This window comes from Ochotona princeps, chromosome X (genome assembly GCF_030435755.1).
Source record: "Ochotona princeps isolate mOchPri1 chromosome X, mOchPri1.hap1, whole genome shotgun sequence".
NCBI classification, from domain to species: Eukaryota; Metazoa; Chordata; class Mammalia; order Lagomorpha; family Ochotonidae; genus Ochotona; species Ochotona princeps.
In genome coordinates, this window is record NC_080865.1 from 3788536 (window position 1) to 3811212 (window position 22677).

The 22677-nt window shown below is 45.1% G+C and overlaps 1 protein-coding gene across 6 annotated transcripts in view; it reads right to left on the reverse strand.

Moving 5' to 3' along the window:
• Nucleotides 1-22677, reverse strand: part of SH3KBP1 (SH3 domain containing kinase binding protein 1) — a 336326-nt gene that overhangs the window by 187076 nt on the left and 126573 nt on the right. The gene's annotated exons all lie outside the window — the stretch shown is intronic.

The window sequence follows — 22677 nt, forward strand, 5'->3', positions numbered from 1 at the left end:
GGCCCAGACATGTAGCACACGTTCTGGGAAAGGGCTTGACAAATATCCTAAATATTAATACAAGTGATGGGAGTAAGAGCTGAAACTGCTATGGCTGTAAATATAGTTACTGTTATCTCAAAGGCTAGCCTGTTTTTGCAATTTCTTTAAAGCATAGAAAATACAGTTGTTTTAGCTGCTTTAATTTTTTAACTAGAGGAAATATAGGGCGATTTTATTATCACAGAGATATGCTTTTGATTATTGTTTGTTTATGAGGTTGTAGAGCCTGCAGGTGTAGGGGGATTTAATGTTTGAAACCTTCTGTCCTAGATCGTTGGTTTTTTCCCCCTTTTGATGTATTTCTCCCATCAGGTGATAGATAAGTTGTGAAAATAAAATGCAGTAGGAATGTTTTACTGATTAGTAGGTGACCATCTGTGCTTTGGCCTTGGAGTTCTGGCTGTCACCTAATGGCTACTTCTAAAGAATGAATAATGGTTTTCTTTAAAGAAACTGATTATAGTAACTTACAGAATTATCTTTAAGAGCACCTGGTTGACCATGAAGTAAAAATTAATTGAGCATCTGCACATGCTGGCTTAGTTCTGAAGTTAAAGATAGTAAAATCAAACGTCTGTGCAGAGGCTTTTGATGTGTCTAAGTAAATATAAAGGACAGCTTCTTCTTGAGCTGTAGCAAGAGGGCACCAAGTGACAGTGTCCGTATCTTCTTATCACCGACTCCACGCACCCTTCTCAAGCTTCGAACTCGGCTGGAGCTGGACTCCGGCAATGAGCTAAGCAGGAGCAAGGGCTCTCTAGAGTGACTGGGGGAGGGGAGGGATTTCATGATGCTCTTTATACTGCCACTTTCCTTTATCTTATTTTTACACTGAATACATGTAATGAAACTAACTGGGGAAAAAAACAAAAACAAAAAATGTAAGTTGAATTTAAAAGAAAATGTCAAATAAAGAGTTACAAGGCCTAAATACAACAGCAAAGAGCTACCTAACTGAGCAGGTGACTGTGTGGTGGACAAAACAACAAAACCAATTAGGACTATGGGCTTCCCAGGGAGGCTGCTAAGGTCCCTCTGGAGCAGTCACGGGGATCAGGACAGGTTCTCCAGCAATTATGCAGTGCAGCTGAAAGGACTGTGCTGGCACCAAGAAGACTTTAAGCCAACAGATTAAGCAGGCATATTATCTATTTGCCCCAAGCAAACAGTTTTCTCATTTAAACAAATCCTACTTGCCTTGTGAGTACTAGAAAGGTGCAAAAGTACATTTAAACACAAAATGAGGAAGAGCTTCTGTGCAGCCTTGGGATGCCCAAATCCCAACTGAGCACTGGGGACTAAGCCTGCCTCAGCTTCCAGTAGAGAGTCCTGCTACTGAGCACTCGTGGAAGCAACAGATGCTGGCTCATGTGCTAGGTGCCCTGCCACCCAGCTGGAAGAGCCACGTGCAGTTCCTGCTTCAGTCCCAGCTGTTGAGGCATTTAGGGGGGACAAATGAAAATGAAGATCAATCTTTCCTCCCACCACCCTACAGAAAAAATAACACAAATGAGGGCAGGAATTTTGGCATAGCACTTAAATCACCACTTAGGATTCATGCTAGAAGGCCTAGTTCGAGTCCTGGCTGCTCCACTTCCTTCCTATCCAACTTCCTCTTCATGTAGACCCTGTGAGGCAGCAGTGGTGGCCCACATGGGAGACTCAGGAGACCCCCTGCTCCAGCTTCAGTCTGACCTGATATTGGCTACTGTGAGCATTTGGAGGAGTAAACCAGTGAATGGAAACCTCTCCATATACCTTTCTGTCCCTCTGCTTCTAAAACAAATTTAAAACGAAATGGTATCTTAGGGTGGCTACAGTGGTGTAGCAAGCTAATCCTCAGACTATTAGAGCCGGCACTCCATATGGGCACCAGTTTGTCTCAGCTGTTCCACTTCTGATCAGGATCTCCATTGAAGGCCTGAGAAAGCAGCAGAAGATGGCCTGAACCCTTGGGTCCCTCCCTCCACTCATGTGGGGGACTGCCAAGAAACTCTGGGGTCCTAGCTTTAGATTAGCTCAGCTCTGGTTGTCCTAACCATTTGGGAAGTGAATCAATGGGTAGAAGATCTCTCTGTCTCTCCTCTTCATTAAGCAAAATAAATAAATAAATAAATAAATAAATAAGCCTTTCAAATAAAAATAAAGCATTCTTCTTAAATAAATGGCATCTACACTATTCATCTTCCCCAGTGTTATGTACCTTTAATCTTTCCCTCTGAAACAAGCATCATGAGAAGTGAACATTTAGAAATTCTAAGTCTAGAAGCCTTGAGGCAAACAAATGAATATATATTCATCTGTGTGGCTGAGAAAACAAATGTGCACTAGTCTAACAATACTAATTTTTTCCAGCACTTCAATGATTTTTCAGCACTTCAATGTCTGCCTCGATGGGCCTAATCATAACATTGCACATCTACTGCGCATGCATCCATCTCCTTGTACATGATGTACCCTCTGGAGGGCAGAAACAGTGTTTCTACCCGTCTACAGCAGGGGTCAGCAAACCATTTCTGCAAAGGCCAGAGAGTGACTGTTGAGGCTTTGGCTTTGGAGGCCCAGATGGTCTTTTGGGCAACTTCTCAACACTTTGTTGCAGTGCCAACACAGCCACAGACAGCACACAAATTGGTGCGACTGTGTGCCCATAAACTTCTTTACAGAATCAGGCCATGCGCCAGGGTATGTAGACCTCCAAAGAAAGATGGACGAGGAGTCGAAATCAGGTATGAGGGATGATTTTTGTCATTTGTTCTGATTTCCAAGGCAAAGACAGCAAGCATGTACTGACCAGTTTCCTCCCACAAAGGCCTACAACAGCTACCCACAGTCAGACATCAGGAGCTGAGAACTCCATGCAGATCCTTCAAGGCTAGCGGATTCCAAGTGCTAGAGCCATCACTGCTGCCTCCCAGGGTCTGCATTAGCAGGAAGCTGGAGTCCGCAGCTGGGACCAGCTATCAAGCCTGGACACCCTGATATCAGGGCTGACATGTGAGGAGTGAACCAGTAGATGGAATCAATCGATCGATCAATCAATCTCTCCCTCTCTCCCTGAGAGAGTGTGTGTGTGTGTGTGTGTGTGTGTGTATGACTCTTTCAAATAGACCAGTTCTCAAAAATTCCTTAAAGGCAGGATAATCTTCCCAGCCTGTTTGGCTCGTTTTGGGGAAAAAAAGAGCAATGGAAATGGCCAGGAACAATTCTCAGCATGAGAGCTAGTGTGTTCCGACTTGCTTGGTTGCACTACCACCACGTGAACCTGCTCAAGCTAACCTCCTGGAGAATGTAAGACAACCTAACGCTGCAAGACCCAGAGGTCTTGTGGTCATTTGCTAATGTACCACGAATGTGACAACAAACAGGTGATACAACAATGCTTGCCACAGAGCAGCTGGTAGACACCAGGGGGAACGGGCACTGCACTAAGGCACATCGTCCTCCTGTCCCGGGAGTTCAGTGGTTGTTTGTTTGTTTTTTTTTTTTCCCCTTAACTTTTTCTCCATAATTGTCAGGGTCCAAAGGGTACAGATGATAGTCGAAAATGATTGCTTCTTTTTATTAGAACTTCCTTCTACAAATGACAGATGCTAATTTTAAACAAGAAAAGAGTATCAAAAGTGCCTACTACTGCTATCTGTTTATCTTAGCCTGACAAATATAAAGGGAAAAGAAGACATGAGAAGGAAAATCTCTCCTGACACAGAACTGTCCTACCCTAGTCACTGATCACTGCTCAAAAATCACAGACAATGCGAACTGAGATGGAGCAATAGATACAACTTATCAACTGTAAGGATTCATTTACAAATGTCTTAGTGACATGCAGAAGGGTGTCTGGTAATTGTGACATCATTCTTGATTCCTTCCATTTTTTATTGTGGCAAAACACACAGCACATAAACTCCATTTTAGCCCTTTTGGAATACACAGTTCAATGGCAGTAAGTGCATCCACATGCTGTGCAACCACCATCACTGTGCATTCTCACATCCTGCCTCATCTTTCCAAACTGAAACTTGGTGCCCATTAAGCAATAATTCCCCATTTCCCTTGTCCCCCAGCCCCAAAAAGTCACCACCTTCTGTCTCTATGGATCCAACTATTCTAGGGACCTCATGCGTAAATGAAATCATACAGTGCCTGTCCTTTGTAGGCTTGGCTTATCTCAGCCTATTAGCAACAAGCCTCACCAGTGTTACAGCATGTGTCAGAATTTCCCTCCTTTTTAAGGCTGAATAATCCACTATGTCTACAAGGGGATTTCAAAAAGTTCCTGGAAAATTAATCAAAAGCATTTCAGTGTAGAAAAAAATCTGAATCATCCAGTTTTTTCCCCAAAAAATATACATTTTCCATGAAATCGTTGAAAATCCCTCATATATACATTGTGTTTATCCATTCATCTTTGATGGCCCCCTTGAGTTGCTTCTACCTTTCAGCTATTGTGACTTGTCCTGCTCTAAAAACATATGTGCAAGGCAGAGTTAAAGACAGAAGCAGGGACAGAAAGAGAGAGAGCTTCTATCTGCTGGTTCATTTCCCAAATGGCTACAACAGCTGGAGCTGAGCCAATCCAAGTCCAGGAGCTTCCTCAGGGTCTCCCAAGCAGGTGCACAGCCCCAAGGACTTGAATCATCCTCCGTTGCTTTCCTAGGTCATAAGCAGGGAACTGGATGGAAAATGGAGCTTGGAACCTAACCCAGCACCCATATGGGATGCCAGTGTTACTGGTGGAAGCTTAGACCACTACCCCATGGTGCCAGCTCAAAAACCTCACTTTGAAACACTAAATATGCTCAAAGAAACACATCATTTATCTACAATCTTCAGTTCTCATCTAATAAGGCTGCAGCAATGGGACTGGTACTTAAAGTTTACAATTCACTCCAGTTTGCCATGAATGATGCCATCCTATGCTCGCTGAAAGAAACATGGTGATGATATGGAAAAGCCCTTAGGAGGTAGTCATATTCTGAAGTATGCCCCACTGAATGCAAAAGGAGAGCACGCCTCACCACCCAACCAACTCCATGTGACCAAGCTGAGGAAAGACAGGTTAGAAACCTGAGCCACTGTGCAGTAGGTGAGACTGGGTGGTCCACCAAAGGCACAAACAGTATTTTCACTTTATTATTCAACAAAATCACACACGGGCTTTCTCAGCAAAGATCCAGAATCCTCTAAAGCTTGCTAGAAGTTTCTGCAGTCATGTGGGAACCTAAAATGTTCAACAAACGTTTGTCAGCTGTGGAAGTCACATCGGACTGTATGCAACGTGGACCCTGATATTTCTTCCTGGGAAAGACTTGCAAAGAAAGGAGATTCTTATGTTTTTCAAGATTTTGAGGGTATATGGGACAAAGAGCTTGGACAACAATAGGTAAATAGTCGCCCGAACCTGACCTGAAGATTTAGTTATGCTGTAATGACGACAGGAATAAAATCTTTCAAGATGGGCCTCCAGATTGAGAGTGGAAATTTCTCAATCAATGTGTCACCTTGCAGGTGAAGCAATAGATATTTAAAACAGTGGCATGACTTTCCCAAGATCACCAGCAGCTGGGAAAGGTGAGAATTATACCAGATCCTCATATGAAGGTCTCTAAATCGTTCTGGACAGAACTATGAGGGAGAGAAGCAAACACAACCAGCTTTCCAGCCTCACGAAATGGAGAGTCTGCTTCCGATCCACTGAAAATCCCAACAGATCGGCCAACTGTCAGCGTCTTGCTGGCCAAGCCTGGACCCATTTGCCTGTGGCCACACAATCTCAGGGTTGTGTTACATCAGTGTGCTTTGCTTTCTTTGGCTTGGTTTCAGTGCAAAGCTGACATTCATCAGCCATAATAAATGATCACTTTCCATTTTCCACTTCAACTTTTGACAGAATGGGTTCATATATCAATGTAAGTAGATCGATTCAGATCATAATTTATGAAAATGTGAAAGGAGGAAGAGATTGAACCTGCGGACCCGCCCAGCTGATACCTGCCCCCTTTCCTTCTTGCCACCTAAGTCTGGTCACTTTTCAATGATTAACGCCTCCACTAGAAAGGATCAGCAGCATGCTAGGTAAGCCTTTCTCAGAGAAAGCTGAGGCTTCAACTGCAAAGGGGTCTTCTGCGGATGACCCCCGCAGTTCAGGGTGCCTTGTAACTCCCATCAACGCCCGTAAAATACACACAAGAGCTCCCAACACATGCTCACACACATACACATCCTAGAGACCCACTCCAGACTGGGCGAAGTCGAGACAGTAGGGAATAAAGGAGAAAGGGCGGAAGAGCAGCCAGAGGAAGAGGGACGGAATACAACATACAGGGAGGGAGAAGAGAGAGCGGGAAGGGTCAGAAAGTCTCAACCATTACTGCGAATCACGCCTAGCCTGAAACAAGGGCAGAATGACAAGGCCACCACTCAGGAGGGAGATGGTGAGGTGTTGGTTTTTTTATTCGCTTGTTTTTGTTTGCTTGTTGTTTTTAATTTGCATGTGCACGTATGAAACAGACACAGAATTTCCATTCGCAGCTCATCTTTGTTTTCACCTCCCTGTCCACACAGTGTCAGACACATCAGTGTATGGCCACGTTCCTTTTTTTTGTACATAACTTCAAGTATCTTATCTTGTAATACTCTCATCAAAAGTAAATTACAAAGGAAGTTAATTCCTTCAAAAGAAACTCATAAAGTACTCCGACTGATATTAAAGAGTTGCTTTAAAGTCTTTTAGAAGTCAGACATAAAACAATTGGTATCCTTTTCTTTCCCTCTAGAACATTAAAAAAACTATCAAGAGCATGTTGTGCTCATTTGTTTGCTTTAATCTGTCAAACAATGTGGCTCAGAAAAGAGTTAAAAGAACTAAGGGGAAAACTTAATGACATAATATTCTGGAAATATGATTGTCCTCTGAGAGGAAAGCTGATACTAACAAACCCATTCAAGCTGGCACTAAGAAGACAGGGGGCGACAGAAAAGCAGCAAGAAGAGCATTAATGGTAGGGACAAACAGGGTTTTGGAGCTGACCCTGACAGGGCTTGTCACACTACAGAATCTTCTACAAGCCAATTGCATACGATCAGGCAGCTGGGTTTGACTTACATGGAAATCTTTTTTTATTGCAAAGTCAGCTATACAGAGAGGAGGAGACACACAAAGAGCTTCCACCTTCTGGTTCACTCCCCAAGTGGCTGCAATGGTGGGAGCTGAGCCGATATGAAGCCAAGAGCTAGAAGCTTCTACCAGGTCCCCCATGTGGGTGCAGGGTTCCAAGGCTTTGGGCCCTTCTCGACTGCTTTCCCAGGCCACAAGCAGGGAGCTGAATGGGAAGTGGAGCTACCAGGATTAGAACCAGCACCCATATGGGAACCTGTGACATGCAAGGTGAGGACTTTTGCCGCTAGGCTACTGTGCCAGGCCCACATGGAACTCTTAAATTAACACTAAGCCTGGGTTTCTGACAGACCAAACTGATCCAAATCCCATAAGCCAACTGTCCTGTTTGATTACTACTTCAGATTTTCCTCGCCATCCCCGGGAAGGTGTGCTGAGCCAGGGTAATTTCTTGGAAGGACAGCTAACTTGCTGCTCAGGATGCCCACACTCCATAGCTGAGGCCTGCTCCCAGTCCCAGCCCTGCTACTTCGGATGCAGCTCCCTGATAATGCGTGTCTTGGGAAGCAACAGATGAAGGCTCAAGGACTTGGGTCCCTGCCACACATGGGGGAAACCCAGGTAGGGCTCCTGGCTCCTGGCTCTAGACAGGCACATCCCTAGCTGTTGTTGCTATTTAGGGAGTGAACCAGCAGATCCAAGACTTCTTATTCTGTCATTCTCACTCACCTGCCCTCTCTTTCTTCCCTCCCTGTTACTCTTCCAACAAAAGGAAAATAAATAAAACTGCTGTGTGTGTGTCTAAAACCTCTGAACTCTGTGTACTTTTATTCAATAAACCATGAGAAAGGAAATAAAATCAAATATGCATTAAGATTATCTCATAAGGGGGCCACCACTGTGGCTCAACAGGTTAAACCTCCACCTTACAGTGTTAGCATCTCGTATAGGTGCCAGTTCATGTCCAGCTGCTCCACTTTCAATCCAGCTCCCTGTTTATGGCCTGGGAAAGCAACAGAATACGGTGAAGCCCTCAGGGCCCTGCAGCTGCATGGGAGGTCCAGAGGAGGCTCCTGGATCCTGGCTATTAATCACCTCAGCTCTGGCTGTTGCAGCAATTTGGGGAGTGAACCAGGACATGAAAGCTCTTTCTCTCTTACCTACTTCTCTCCTTAAAATTTGTATGTCAAATAAATAAATCTTAAAATGATCTCATGATGCACAAATAAATCTGAGAAAATGTAGGTGCCCCCTGGTCCTGCCAGAGTTGCTTTTTTAAATGAACTCTGCCTCCTATCTCACTACTCAAGATGGAGTTCAAGTTTTTTCCTTCTGAACTGCCATTTGCCTTCTTGCCTACGAACAGCCCATTTGCAGGCCTAGGTTCAGTACTTACTCTCATGACCACTTTCAAAAGCAGATACTGATCAGGTCCCCTGCCCCACTTAGCACTCAGTAACCAAAGACAATCCTCTCCAAAACAGAATTTCACCAGCTCCTCCTTAAGCATCCCATGCAGGAAGCTTGCCCTTCCTTTACTAGTTTTCCTCTTGGCAACTTCGTTTTCAAAGGGGTTATAATGTGAGCACAAGGACATATCTCCAGTCAAGCAGACGAGTGAGATGTGGCTTCTCCTTTCAAAGAGCTTATACCCTCATCAAGAAAATCAAAATCCAAGCTTGCACTCAACCTGCAGAACAATAAAAGTACATTAATAGAATGAAATGCACCCGCCAGGGTCCAAAAATAGTCCTTCTAGCTCAGTCAGCACAGCTTTTCTGACATGATCACGCTTACACCGGCTTTCCCATTTGCGTCACTCGCCATGGCTGCTTTGTGCTGACACCTTGGCTAAGTCACTCTTCACTTTTCTTTCCCTCAAAATCAACTGCCAAGGATGCTTCTTTTATCACCTTTCCGGGAGTTATTCTAAGGAGGAATCAAATCTTTCCATTTATCTTTCCCTCTCACTCATTTAATTAAAAATACAGAGACACACACAATTCTTAACTTGGATGAGAATTCCTTAGCACACGTCTACATACATGTATTTGTATATACACTTTGAATATGTATATACACAATATACATACACCATAGACAATATACATAACACTATACCATCCCATGAAAGTTGAGGAATTTTAGCTTCCACAATGTCATTTTTTTCAAATATAGCATTTTATAATTTCCACTCATGTACCTTCTAAACTAACAAGAGGTAAGTACTAACAGTTCTCTTAACATCAAAGGGAAACAGTTTTTTAAATAGGACTGTTCCACAGAAGGCTACTAAAAAGTGAAATATTCAAAGATTTAATTCCTCTGTGTATCAACAATAGCAACATCTAATAACCCACAATAGCCGAGGCTGCAGCAGGCCAGAGCCTGGGCCCGGAGTTGCAGCAGGTCTCAGGTAGGTAGCAGGGACCCAGGCACTCAAGTCATCAGCCGCTGACTTCCAGGGTACACTTTTCCAGGAAGCTGGATTGGAAGCAGAAGAGCCAAGACTTGAATCAGGCAGTCCAATACGTAATGTGGGTATCCCAACCTGTGACTTAATCTCATGGCCACCTTTTAAAATGAAGGATAACAGGAAGGACAAAAGCCATTTATGTATTCACATGCTCCATAACGCCTCTTACTTATTTATATTGAGGCAAGAATGGTGAGACAAATTAAGAGCGCAGAATTAAAAGTCCAGGAAAAAAGACTCGCTCTCTCTACACACACATACAGGTACACAGGTATACATGGACATACATACAGTGTTTGAGAAATGAACTAGCACAAATTTACAGGGAATGACTGAATTATTCAATAAATGGTCCTAGAAAAGTAACTATTTCAAAATAAATACAACTTTGCATACTAACATAACACATCAAATTTCCATACAAATTAAAGCTGAGACCAAAAAATGAAACCACCATAAAAGAAAATTAAGTGAGAATCTATTTACAGAAATCATAACACATCAATATAGTAATCATTATGAAAATGTACTATTTCTGTCCATCAAAGTCAATCAGAAACAAAATGGAAACTAATCAGACTAACAAGTAGAACTTGCCATGCACGACAGGGAATAATCTACACATACACACACACACACACACCCTGAAAAATCTCAAGAGAAACAGCGAAGACAAATAGAAAAGTTAAAGCAGCCCGTTACTCAGACAAACGTGAGCTTGCAGCCCCAAGAGGCGCTCTTTCCATATGTGCTGACAGAGTGGAATGGGGCAACCATTCAGGAAATGAATTGGATAATAATGAACCAAAATGCCACCAAATGCATGTACATCTCTGTTGTAGCACTCCTGCATCTAGGAATCCTTAACTCAGCAAAGCTGCACATAAAAGTTTATGAGCAAAAACAGTGTTACTGACAATGGCAAGAAAAATTCAAAGTATAGCTGGAGTCTTCCCTTCCCCAGAGTGGCTCTCTATGAAGCACAGAATTTAGAATGTAAGAGGCTGGGCTTTTGATTTGCAGAAAATTGCATTTTTTCCCTCAAGAAATGAATAACAGGATACCTCAGTCAGTTCTCTAGCCTTCTCAAATCGATTATCTAATATTTAGGTCAGCCCCAGCAAAACAGTGTCGTTTTGATCCCTCCAACTCACTATCTCCTAGGCAACTGATTGAATACAGTAAAATATAAAAGCATCACTGAGAAATGTATAAGTTTAAAGGCTCCAACACATGGAGTGGCACATCCCTCAGTTAACAGGGTGATAGCACTGGGGGTACATCAGTGAGCAAAAAAGGCACAGCCAGGGACTACATTTTAATGCCAATTTGTGTGGCATTTTTTTCTTACATGGCTTCATTGAGAAGCAATTTATACACCATAAAATTCATTCCTTTTAAGCGCATAGTGAAATGGTGTTATACAGTCACATAAGTATCCAACCATCATGACAATCTGACATTTCCATCACCCCAAGGCGAAGCCTCAGGCCACCAGCAGTGGCTCCCCACTGCCCCTGCTCACATGCTTATTCTGAACACTCCTATGAATGCAATCATATAATATGTGGGCTTTTTGCTTGGCTTTTTCCACTTCAGCTTTTTTTTTCTTTTCTTTTTTTTTTTTGTCAAGAAACACGAATTTCAGAATGTGCTTACCTCCATTGTGCGGACAGACTGCGGCCAGCTCACCCAGTCACCAGCTGATGACATGTGGGTGATTTGCACTTTGGGTTATTACACACAGTGCTGTGGTGAACATCTGTGGATGACTGATGCGTGGACATATGTTTTCATTTCTCTTGGGTGCAGAATGCCAGGTTACACGGTAATGCTATACTTAAAACATCTGAGAAACCGCTAGCTTTCAAAGTGGCTGCACTATTGTGCAGTGCCACCAGCAGTTGGAATTCCCTTATAATCCTTAAGAGCAGTGATGTCCCCCTGCCAATTCTTCACAGTTGTTGAGATCGCCTTTTTTTCTATTGTTCTAACTAAAGTTCACCAACTCTGTTGGCTATTTCAAAGAAGCAACTTCTGGTTTTACTGGGGGTTTTTCATTCATTCATTCATTCCAAAACCAGTTTCTTAGTCCAGAGGCAGAAAGAGAACGTTCTCATACCTGCCAGTTCACTCCCTAAATGCCCTCAGCAGCCACGCTGGGCAACGCCTAAGACAGGAGCCAGGAATTGAACTGCAGTCTCCCACATGGGTGGCAAGAATCCAACTACTAAGCCACACTGCTGCCTCCTAGGGCATGCAGCAGCAGGAATCTGGACTCAGGAGCTAGATAGGAAATCCAGGTACTCGAATGCAGGATGCAGAAAGTGGGGGTCTTAACCAACAACCTAATTGCCAGGCCAAACACCCACCCTGGGTTTTGTGCATGTTTTTCTATTAAATACTTCATTGATTTCCATTGTGATGTTATTTCTTTGTTTCTGCTTGATTTTAGTGTGCTCTTTTCTAGTTTCTTGTTAGTAACTGGAAACCTCTCTTACTTTTGCACGTAGGTATTTGCAGCTATAATTTTACTCAAAGCACTGCTGTAATTTGCTGCAGCACATTTTTCTATGTCATGTTTTTATGTTCATCCCTTTCAAAATATTTCATGATTTCCCTTGCAAATTTTTCTTTCATCCACTGGCCATTTTTAAGGGGTGGGGAATCTTTATTCTGCCAAGGGCCATTTGGATATTTAATAACATCATTCACGAGCCATACAAAATCATCAGCTTAAAAATTATCCTGCTAGGGAAGATTTACAGATTTTTGAGTCCTGCCTGCGGTTGCCTCGACAGTGCCAAGCTAAACCATTGTGCAGGTCTCATACTAGCACTCCGTGGACCAGATGTCTCCACTCCCACTTTCAATTCCCATATATTTGTGAAGTTTCCCCAATTTCCTTTTATTGTTGAATTTCAATGTAACTCTACTGTGGCTGGAAGGCATCCTGGTTAGACTGCAGTTCCTTTTACACCGACCGAGGTTTCTGTCACGGCCTAGCTATGATGCATCCTGGAAAATGTCCCACGTGCAACTGGCTGGCCATTAGTTGCTTCATGCAAACAACACTTCATTGGTTTTCCTAAATCTCTAGTTTCTTCACAGTGTTCTGGGCTCTTCTCTAAGCAGTTTACCACTTTAAAAACCAACTACTACTCTATTCAGGGAGTGACTCCTCCTACCATATCTCTTGACTCATTTCTGTCTTCACAAATTCACTGATGGAATTAACGAGCACAGTCATCTTGTCCTGCAGATGGGCACACTGGAAGGCAGGGTGAGTGTGTAAATCGTGTGAAGCTTCACAAGCAGCTGTGACTTCTGCACCTGCCCTGGCCCCGCCTGTTCCCCACCAAACAGGCCTTCGCCAAACTGCCACTGAGCTCACCCAAGCCTCTAGAGAAACACAAGATGGAGCCAGTCTCTTCAAACACCCTTTCTCGTGCACAGGCACACCCAGGGCAAACTTCCAGTTGAGGGTAGCCCACCCGGCACTGCAGCTGGGCCCATTGGTGGCCTGACCACAAGGCGGGCAGCTGGCCACAAAATGTCCCCATTCCTTGGCAACTACGGCCCCAAGGCGCCCAAAGCACAAAACGCCAGGAGTCTAAAGCCTAGTCCGAAGCTGCACATGGCCTCAGGAGGATCCGGCTGTGCTGAGAGGCCGACAGAAACAGCGAGAGCCTGCTGCTGGCCCTAATACACACTACTGGCACTCGAACAGCAACAACAGCGAATGAACGGCCTTTCATTTCTCCATCAGCTCCCCCATCTGCATGGAGCTTAGCAAAGGTCAGTCCTCCAGGTTCCAGGAATGCCATCTGGGGTCCATTTGACTGGTCCTCCTGAACCCAGGTAGGGGTTTAGTCATCCAAGTTGTATGTTAATGGCATTAGGAGGGTGGAAACATAACTTAACTAAGGTATTTAGTAGCAGGGCCTCCACAACGGATTGGACTGTAGCATTAGAGTGGAGATCCCATGACTGGAGCTGGGTGGCTTTCTAAGGAATGGAAACAGACCCCATAGACAGAGACACATGTGTGCTCCAGCATTATCTGATGTAGCCCAGGGACCCTTGGCCAAGCCTGCGATGCGAGCCAGAAGAAGTTTGTTCATATAGTAGCCTGTCTTGGGTATTTCATTAGGGTTGTTAAAAGCTGGCTGAATACCAGTCCCCTGGAGAAAAGCCTCCAAGTCCTCGTGCCTGGTGTGTCAGCAAGCGGGTCCCTGCCTCAAGGACTCTTAGCTGCCAAAGTAATTCTCTGACCCCAGAGCTCTGCGGTGGCAGGGTATGCCACGGACCTGCACGTGGATTAATTATCTTCACTCAAAATGGCAGCCTCTCTCATGAGTAGTGGCAGGAAGACTGAACAAAGTTCTTTCTATGCAGCTGGGATTTTAAGGGCATCAAAGAAAGCTAAGATTTCCTGTCTTTGAACTGAAGCACATAGAGGAGGCAACAGGACTATTTTGTCAACACTATAAAAACTACCACTGCAATCACAAGTTCAATTCAGAGCCAAGTCCAAGGCAGACCAAAATAATGTGGTCTCACCAGTCTCTTTATTGCACCCTAGGCCCACTTTCTCATGGCCAGAGCCTGGCCCCTGAAGACACTATCAGTTGCAAGGGCCTGGAAAAGATCAGATGACCAAGTCCCTCTGACCTATCACTTGAAAAACTTCTATAGGGTCCAGCATAGTGATACAGAGGATGAAGCTGCTGTTTGTGACGCCAGCAACTGACATGGGAATGCAAGTTCAAGTTCCAGCTGCTCTGCTTCCCATCCAGCTCCCTGTTAATGTGTCTAGGAAGGAAGCCAAGGATGGCCCAAGTGCTTGGGCTCCTACCACGGCATGTGGGGAAACCCAGATGAAGTTTCTGGCCTTAGCCCAGCCCAGCCCTAGCTTTTGCAGACATTTAGGGTAATGAACTAGCTAATGAAGGCACATCTCTCTCTCTTTCACTGCTTTTTAAATATTAAAAAAAGAAAACTACCAAGAAGACTAACTTTCAAGTTTCAGGTTCCGGGGTTAATCTCTTGGCAGCCTCTAACTCATACGTTCATGAACCACAGGCTTACGAAGTGCCATCATTCACTCACCTGAAGATTTCCCATGTGAGGGGGAATATCAAGATTATTATGAAAGATTTACAGAGTCCCCTCCCTTTAATTGAAAACCCAGCATGTGCCTGGCCTGCAGCACCCACCAGCATGAGCTCGGACTGAGAGCATGCCAAGCAGAGTCAGGCTACAGCACGCATTTGCAAATGCCAAAGCAAGGTGGGCCATTCCAGACTGGGCTGAAGCACCCGCCAGCACACCGGGCCCTGTAGGGGGGCTGCACGGACTCCCTTGCTAGATTACTGCTCACACTGATGAGTGTGAGAGCTGGGACTGGGAGAAGACCAGGTTGCAACACCCATTGGCCTACATGTGACAGGATTGGGGGGAGGGCTGGGCTAGGCCAGGCCACTACATCCACTGGTGCATGCAAGAGCCAGAATTAATGTGGACCAGCTGGGCTTTGCCACATCATCAGCTGGCAAGTGCTGGGACAGGTTGTAAGTCATGTCAGGCTAGACTGCAGTATCCCTGTCAAGTACAAGATCCAGGACTGGGTGAGGGTCTGGAAGGGTAATTGTGGGCAATCCTCAGCTAGGCCACAGCTCCTGCTGGTGAGCATGCAAACCAGGGCTGGGGATGGGCCAGACTGGACAAGGTGGCAGCACCCATCAGTATAAGTGTGGGCCAGGTCTAGGGGTGGGCTGGGCTGAGCAAAGTCACAGCACACATACATGAGTGTGTACAACAGCTGAGTGGGGTGTGGGAAGGGCCAGGCTAGTCGCTTGCACATGCAAGAACCGAGGTTGGGAACAGGACTGGTGGGGATTACTGGGGGTCACACCAACTAGGTTGCAGTTCCAACTGGTGTGCATAGGGCCAGGTTTGTGGAGGGCTGGGTGGGGTTAGCCTGCAGCACCCACTGGTTTGCATATCAGATGGGATTGTGGGAGGAACTGAGCAGGCACTGCATTCTGTGCAGACTGATACGGGTATCAGACTGAAGCAGATCCTGCACCAACTGGCACACACACAAATCACCTCTGGGGGCATCACAGGCACAATTTCTTAAGGGACTCCCCAACTAGACTGCTGGACTCAAACTTCGGCCACAGGAAAAAACCACAACATATATGGTCCAACCTCAGAGTGCATGTGTCGGGACAGGGCATCCTCAGTTGCTGATGCCCGTGCAGTAGACAGCATGCCCAGATGCACACAGGGGACATGACAGCCAGCTCACTCAAGCAGGCAGAGGATGTGCCTCATCAGAGCAAGGAAATTAGAACAGATTGGACAACTCATCAAGCTTTGGCAGCAAGTGTCTGGGTGTGTGGATATACTAAGGTGGACTTTGTTAACCAATAGACTTTGGGGAGATTTTCTAACATTGGAACAATTAAACCACATCTCTCAGAACTATGAAAAACAGTCAAGTAATACCTTCAGAACACTCTTCCCCACATCAGGGTCTTTTTTTTTTCACATCAGGGTCTTTAAGATGACATTAAATGGCCATCCCCCATCCTTAGCAGCAAGGAGTGGCTCCCTCCGCTTCCTCCCCACCCCTCCCACACCAATTACAAGAGATAGAGATAACTGGAAACCTTAGTTCCACCTGCATTCCTCCATGCCTTGACCCTCCCCGCTCTAATCATGGGTACACATGGGTACACATCCTTCCCAACCATGGAAACAACTTTAAAAATAAGTAAAACCAAAAACAAAGGCCAGCACTCGCCAAAGTGGAGTCCTAACATGCTGCCCTTACAATGTGCCTCTGTGATCGGTGAGAACCAGGTCACCATCCACAGCACACTGACAGCCTGCACAGTGCTAGCATGTGCTTTGTACGTTTCTAGAAAGTTGGAATTCTACCAGACTTGCAATTTCTCTCCCTCTCCATCTCTCTCTTCCCGAATTCCTCTTTGGCAAAACACTAGTCAGGGCTATAACTCCACAGAAAACACATGGAGAAATGCTGGCTTGGCTGCTATGTCAACAGGCCACACTTGTAATGAGCTTTCATCCTTTCTAGTAGATGGAAAGACACTATCACTCCCTTTTATAACAGACTTTATACAGACAAAACTGGGCAAACTGAAGTCAAACTCAGGCCTTGGGAAACTAAGCACTGCACACAATGGTGCCACATGATTGAGCCCAAAAGCTATCCTCAGAGCCAGGACTAGTGTATGGTGTGCAACTTCAGCAGCCTGCACTATGTACATTGCCAGTTCCTCTGCAACAGAAGTAAACATCATGGCCTGGTGCAATAGCCTACTGACTCAAGTCCTTGCCGCGCATGTGCCGGGATCCCACATGGACGCCATTTCCTGTCCCAGCTGCTCCGTTTCCCTTCCAACTCCCTGCTTGTGACCTGGGAGAGCAGTGGAGAATGGCCCAAAGCCATTGGACCCTGCACCCATGTGGGAGACCCGGAGGAAGTTCCTGGCTCCTGGCTTTGGATCAGCTCAGCTCTGGCCACTGCAGTCACTTGGGGAGTGGATCATCAGACAGAAGATCTCTCACTCTCTCTCTGTATCTCTTCTCTGTGTATCTGCCTTTCTAATAAAAATAAAAACTTAAGAAAAAGAGAAGTAAAGTAAACTTCAGTATCAAAAACACTTGTGCTCAGCGCACGCCAAGTAGGGACGGCTCAGGCCCAGGCAAGAAGGGCTTTCTGTCGAGTTTAGAAACAACCATCAAGGCAACAAAGTCAGTTGGCATTTGGCTTGCCTCACCCGAGGACAGCTGAAAACAGCATCAGTAGTGCAATATATTGCTCTGCTGAGGAAAAGCAGGTGCAGCAAGAAGTGAAGAACAAGCTAACGGAACCTGGAGCTACTGGGGGGACTTTGGGTCACACATAGAGGTTTCAGTGTCAATCTTTTCCATGTCCAAATTCGTAACTATACCTACAGTTACAACTTCAGAGCTCCTTTTAAAAAAACATTGGTCAACAAGAATCCTGGTCAGAGGAGGTATACAACAAGGATCCATGAGTTCAATAAGCAACTCTTAGACTAGAAAAAAAAGAGGCTAAGGACAGTATGTGCATGCAGTTACAAGCTGTATGTCTAAGATGGCAACTTATGAATTAAGAAGCTGGGGTCTGAGGAACCAAAGGTATCTTGGGAAAAAAAAAAGTGGAGCTAGAAGGAGGAAATTCCTAGGAGAGCCACTAGGTGGAGGTAGCATCAAAAAACCCAATTCATTGATGGCCCTTTGGCTGGACTTGGCTTGACACCCAGCAGCAGGCAGGTGAAGCCTAACGCCTGACTCTTCTATGAGACACTCATCACTCTAGTGTGAATGTCCTGGAAGCAGGACACAGAGACGAGACTGAAAGGCACTAAATGTTATAGAAGAAAAATGCTAAAACACAACGTTGTCAACCACTCACAGCCAAGAAAAAATGAAGCCTGAACAAGAGCTTTCTTCTACCCATTTCAGCACACCTACTCCTTCGCAGGAAGGACTGCTCAAATCAGAAGAGCAACAAGGGCAATACAAACTCCAACAAAAATTGCTGGTGTTAATACAGCAAACAATCTCCTTAATGGCTCTTTATTCTAAAGGTTTGCAGAATGAAGGCCTACCTACACGGGAAAAGACTCTAAATGCATGTGTAGATAACCCCCCACACAAATATTCTTGTTATTACTGAATGAATATCACATCCATCTCCGTCACTTTAAGCTTTATTCTCTGTGGGAGGGATCAGCTCAGATGAGAGCCAAGTGCTTCCCCACAGCATCTCTGCCTTCTGTGAACTCCTACTCTTCAACCAGTCCAGAAGATCAGCCTCCTGGACCAAATCAACAGGTGGCTAGGAAACCCAAAGAATGACCCAACGTGCTGCGTTTTCTGATTCCTAGCGGACAAGAGAGGAAGGGGATTCACATTTGTTTTTCCAATAGCAATCTTAAAGAAAAAACTTTCATTTCCAAAAAATTCCCAGATCTCGCATCTACCTTTTTTTTTAAAAAAGATTTATTTATTTTTATTACAGTCAGATATACAGAGAGGAGGAGAGACAGAGAGGAAGATCTTCCGTCCGATGATTCACTCCCCAAGTGAGCCGCAACGGCCGGTGCGCGCCAATCCGAAGCCGGGAACCTGGAACCTCTTCCGGGTCTCCCACACAGGTACAGGGTCCCAATGCATTGGGCCGTCCTCGACTGCTTTCCCAGGCCACAAGCAGGGAGCTGGATGGGAAGTGGAGCTGCCGGGATTAGAACCGGCGCCCATATGGGATCCCAGGGCGTTCAAGGCGAGGACTTTAGCTGCTAGGCCACGCCGCCGGGCCCTTGCATCTACCTTAAATGACAACCCACTGTAACACTGAAGCAATTGATTAAAAAAAAAAAAAAGAACACACTTATTTTCCATGTTTTCTTGACAGTTTCATTTCTAACAAAGAGTTCATACACTCACAACGTTCATGCACTCAGATCCACGGCCTTGCAGGCAAGGTGGGCGTTCTATGCCAACAGTTGCATAAGGTGGCTATTTCACACGTTTCTACACACATGTATATGTTCACACGCTCACAAACCTTGGGAATACTACTCCAGGTAGCCAAGTAAATGCTGCAGAAATGAAACCTGGGCGAGGGAGGGAAATGATTCCATTCCAAGGAAAGGGGGCAGGGAGGGAAGTCATTTGGTCACAGGTAGTTGGCGACTGGAGTGACCAGTGCTGAAACTAGTAAACTTCTGATAGCTACAGGAAGCAGACCAAAAGGGAGAGCCCTTCCAAGTGCAAACATGAGCCTCAGATTAATGGGAAGCACATGCGTGTCTCGTCCATCTATACCCAAATGAACTCTAAAGGACTTCCGTGCCAACTTCTAAAGCAACAGTGTGTCACCAGGGGCAGAGGCAGCAGCTGGGCTCTCTGTTAAGGAAACATTTTCAATCAAACCAGTGTGAAGGACCAAACAACCAGAAATGAACCCACAGAGCAATGGTTGACAACCGAAGTCATGCCCATGTACTAACTCGGAGAGCAACCCTCCCCATTTTAATAGGAATCTCATGTTAGATGGAAGATCTCACCTCAGAGCATCACAGCTAGCCCTGTTACAGTAACATCTTCTAAACCATAGGACCTTTTGCCATTCATCTTTGAAAAAAGCAGTAAAATGCAAATGCATAACAAATCTTAAATAAAGATGGTAAAAGCAGTTTATCTGCCAGGAGGCAGATGCCAAAGTAGCAGAGCGACTTAAAAAGATGATAATAAAACATTTTATATCGGGAGAGCATAATAATAACAATAGCAAAGAATAAGTGTGCAAAATACAGTAGAGACTTACCAACCACTGAATTCATGATAAACTGGAAATAGAAACAAGGACATATAAAGCCAACCAGAAACCCATGGAGTGGCTTCACATTCAGAATGACAGAAGTGACCCCAAATTCGACGTTAAAAAGAAACATATAGCCCTTTATCAACATTTCCCGAGTGACACACATCAGCCTGGAATGGCTGGCAGGCAGGATGCCTGGTGTTATTCTAGAATTCACATCTTCCCAGTACACGCACAGAAGCACATTTGCAGTAGGCATGCAGGAATCACGTGCTGCTGAATGTTCGTTGGTGTCTACCGCCTAGTGAGGGCGGGGAGCAATTTCCTAAATGACAAGCAGCAGAAAGGGGTCAGAGAGAGGCAGAGGTGCATCCTGCCCGTGTGGTCTGCTTACCACGCAAACCAGAGCTCTGAGACAGAACCCAGTCCTCACCCAGACCAGCCAGGTAGTGATTCCAGCCCAGCAACCTGAACAATTGCATGGATAAAGTGAGCTGGGAAGTCTTACCAAGGGCTAAGGCAATTGATTTTTATTCTTTTAAAACTCCAATAGAATGTAAAATACTATTTTAAATGTCAAATTGGACAAAACCCACCACTCACTTTCAACTACATATTATGAACCTTACTCATAACCATTAAAGCTTGTAATTTTTTCGATTTTGCCTTCAAACTCAAGATTTGAATGCTTTTCCCCAAAAAAATATTCCGGAATATATCAACACTCCAACTTAGGAGTGTGTCTCATTCTCTTATATGGTTTTAACAAGAAGACACGAAAGAATAAAACTTTCTCAGAATGAAACAGACAGCTCCTTTGTGCCCAGTTCACGAAAACAATATTTGTATGGAAAGTTTCCCCATTTTCAGGCTGCAATTCATGAATGTTCTGGAGTCTTGAATACCTTCGGGATATTCAACACCCATGCTGCAAATTTAAATTAAAAAATGGTTTCTTATTCCTCAGGAAATCTTTGAGTCAAATGAGAAGTTCCTTTACTGTGACCAAAGGTAGGAAGGGCCCTAAAGTCCATGGCTGGGAATGTAGCTGATGGTTGCTAGGCTGGCTGGGGGAATTCTGTCTCTCTCAGTCTTGGTTACATCTTCTCCAATGAGAAACCTACCGGGTCATTAAGGCTGAACACAGAAACTAATCAGTCTGGAACCAATGTCTCTACAGTCCCGGGCTTCGTTCAGGCAGGCGTCTGCAGAGGCCAAGGCCAACGCACACGTGAGCAAAGTGAGGCATGTCACAACATGGAAAAATGGCTGAACACAAGTAGACAAATTTTATCAGCGATGCCCATCTCAAATTCAGGATCCAATGAAGTGGCTCAATTTTAAACTCAACAGAAACAGACTTTGAGTCTTTCATCATTAAACCAACTCAAAGCCTACATCAAATTATAAGGCTCGCATACAGAAAACACTCATCTTTGAAGAAAGGGGAAAAAAATGCTGTTCATTCTATTAAATTCTCCCAGGGCACAAGGCTATATCACAAGGTAGACTCATAAACTTTAGGAAAGATCCCACATCAGTGAATCCAAACCGGCTCTCAACCAAGCCTGCAGGCGAGCGCCCTCCCCAATGGCTGTAACAGCGCGGAGCCACACATGAGGTGGCTGTCCAGGCACGAAGGGCAGTGCGACACTCAGTCATCCAGCAGAACTCCTAAGAGGCAAACGGAGTTGCATGGAAGTGTTTACAACTAAGTAGAGTCATCCCACAGATTTAGCCTCTGATCCCTGTTTTAGAGGGAAAACAGTGTTTTTTCATTGATTTGGGGTGGGAAAAAAATGTAGCTTTTGAGCTCAGCACAATGAACTATTTATCTGGCCTGACAAGGCCAATCAATCTCCCCCCACCCGCTGTTTATTGTAAGAGTAGTAGAATACTGTTAGTCTTGGAGGCTGGGGGAGGGCCCAAGGCAGCCCCTGGGCCTAGGGCACAATGCTTCCCTTCAGTTGGAAACTTATGTTTGGCCCAGGTGACGCAGGAGGCTAGCGCCAAGCCTGGGACAGAATGAAAATGGCTTGTCGAACTTCCCATCCACAGAGCGCCTCCATGCAGCCGGGCCTCGCAGCCACCGGCTAGGTGCAGTCAGACAAGGGGCTTCAGAGGAGTGTGAGTCAGGAAGCCATTTCTTCTCATTCCACTTCTTTGGTGAATGAGAAACTCCACAGGGGAACACAGAAGGCCAGCTGCTCAGTCATAAAGAGACAATTACCTGAGAAGTTCTATTCCTTTGTTGATTCAAAGTTCTCAGGTAATTTTACTGAACTCATCCTAATAATTACTTTCATTCCTTACCTTAATTAATTCTTTCTCTTGTCCAACTAATGAATTATCTGAACTCTCTCACTGACTTTCCCAAAAAGGAGCTGGCTGCAGAGCGCATGCGGCCCGGTAAGCAGGTGCACAGCAGCTGGGCCGGCGTGTCCACCGCCTGCGCATCTCAGGGGCCTGGCGACTTATCTGCACGCAGGCCAGGGCACTGTGCGGGCAAAGCATTAAGTTGTACCTCAACGTCTGCTGAATTCCTAAAATAGGAAGCCCCCTCTTTTCGTGGGATTGGGTGTTTCTAAAAGATAAAATAAAATCCCATAGAGGCTAGCCCTTGTGGGCGCTCAGCCAACGTCACAG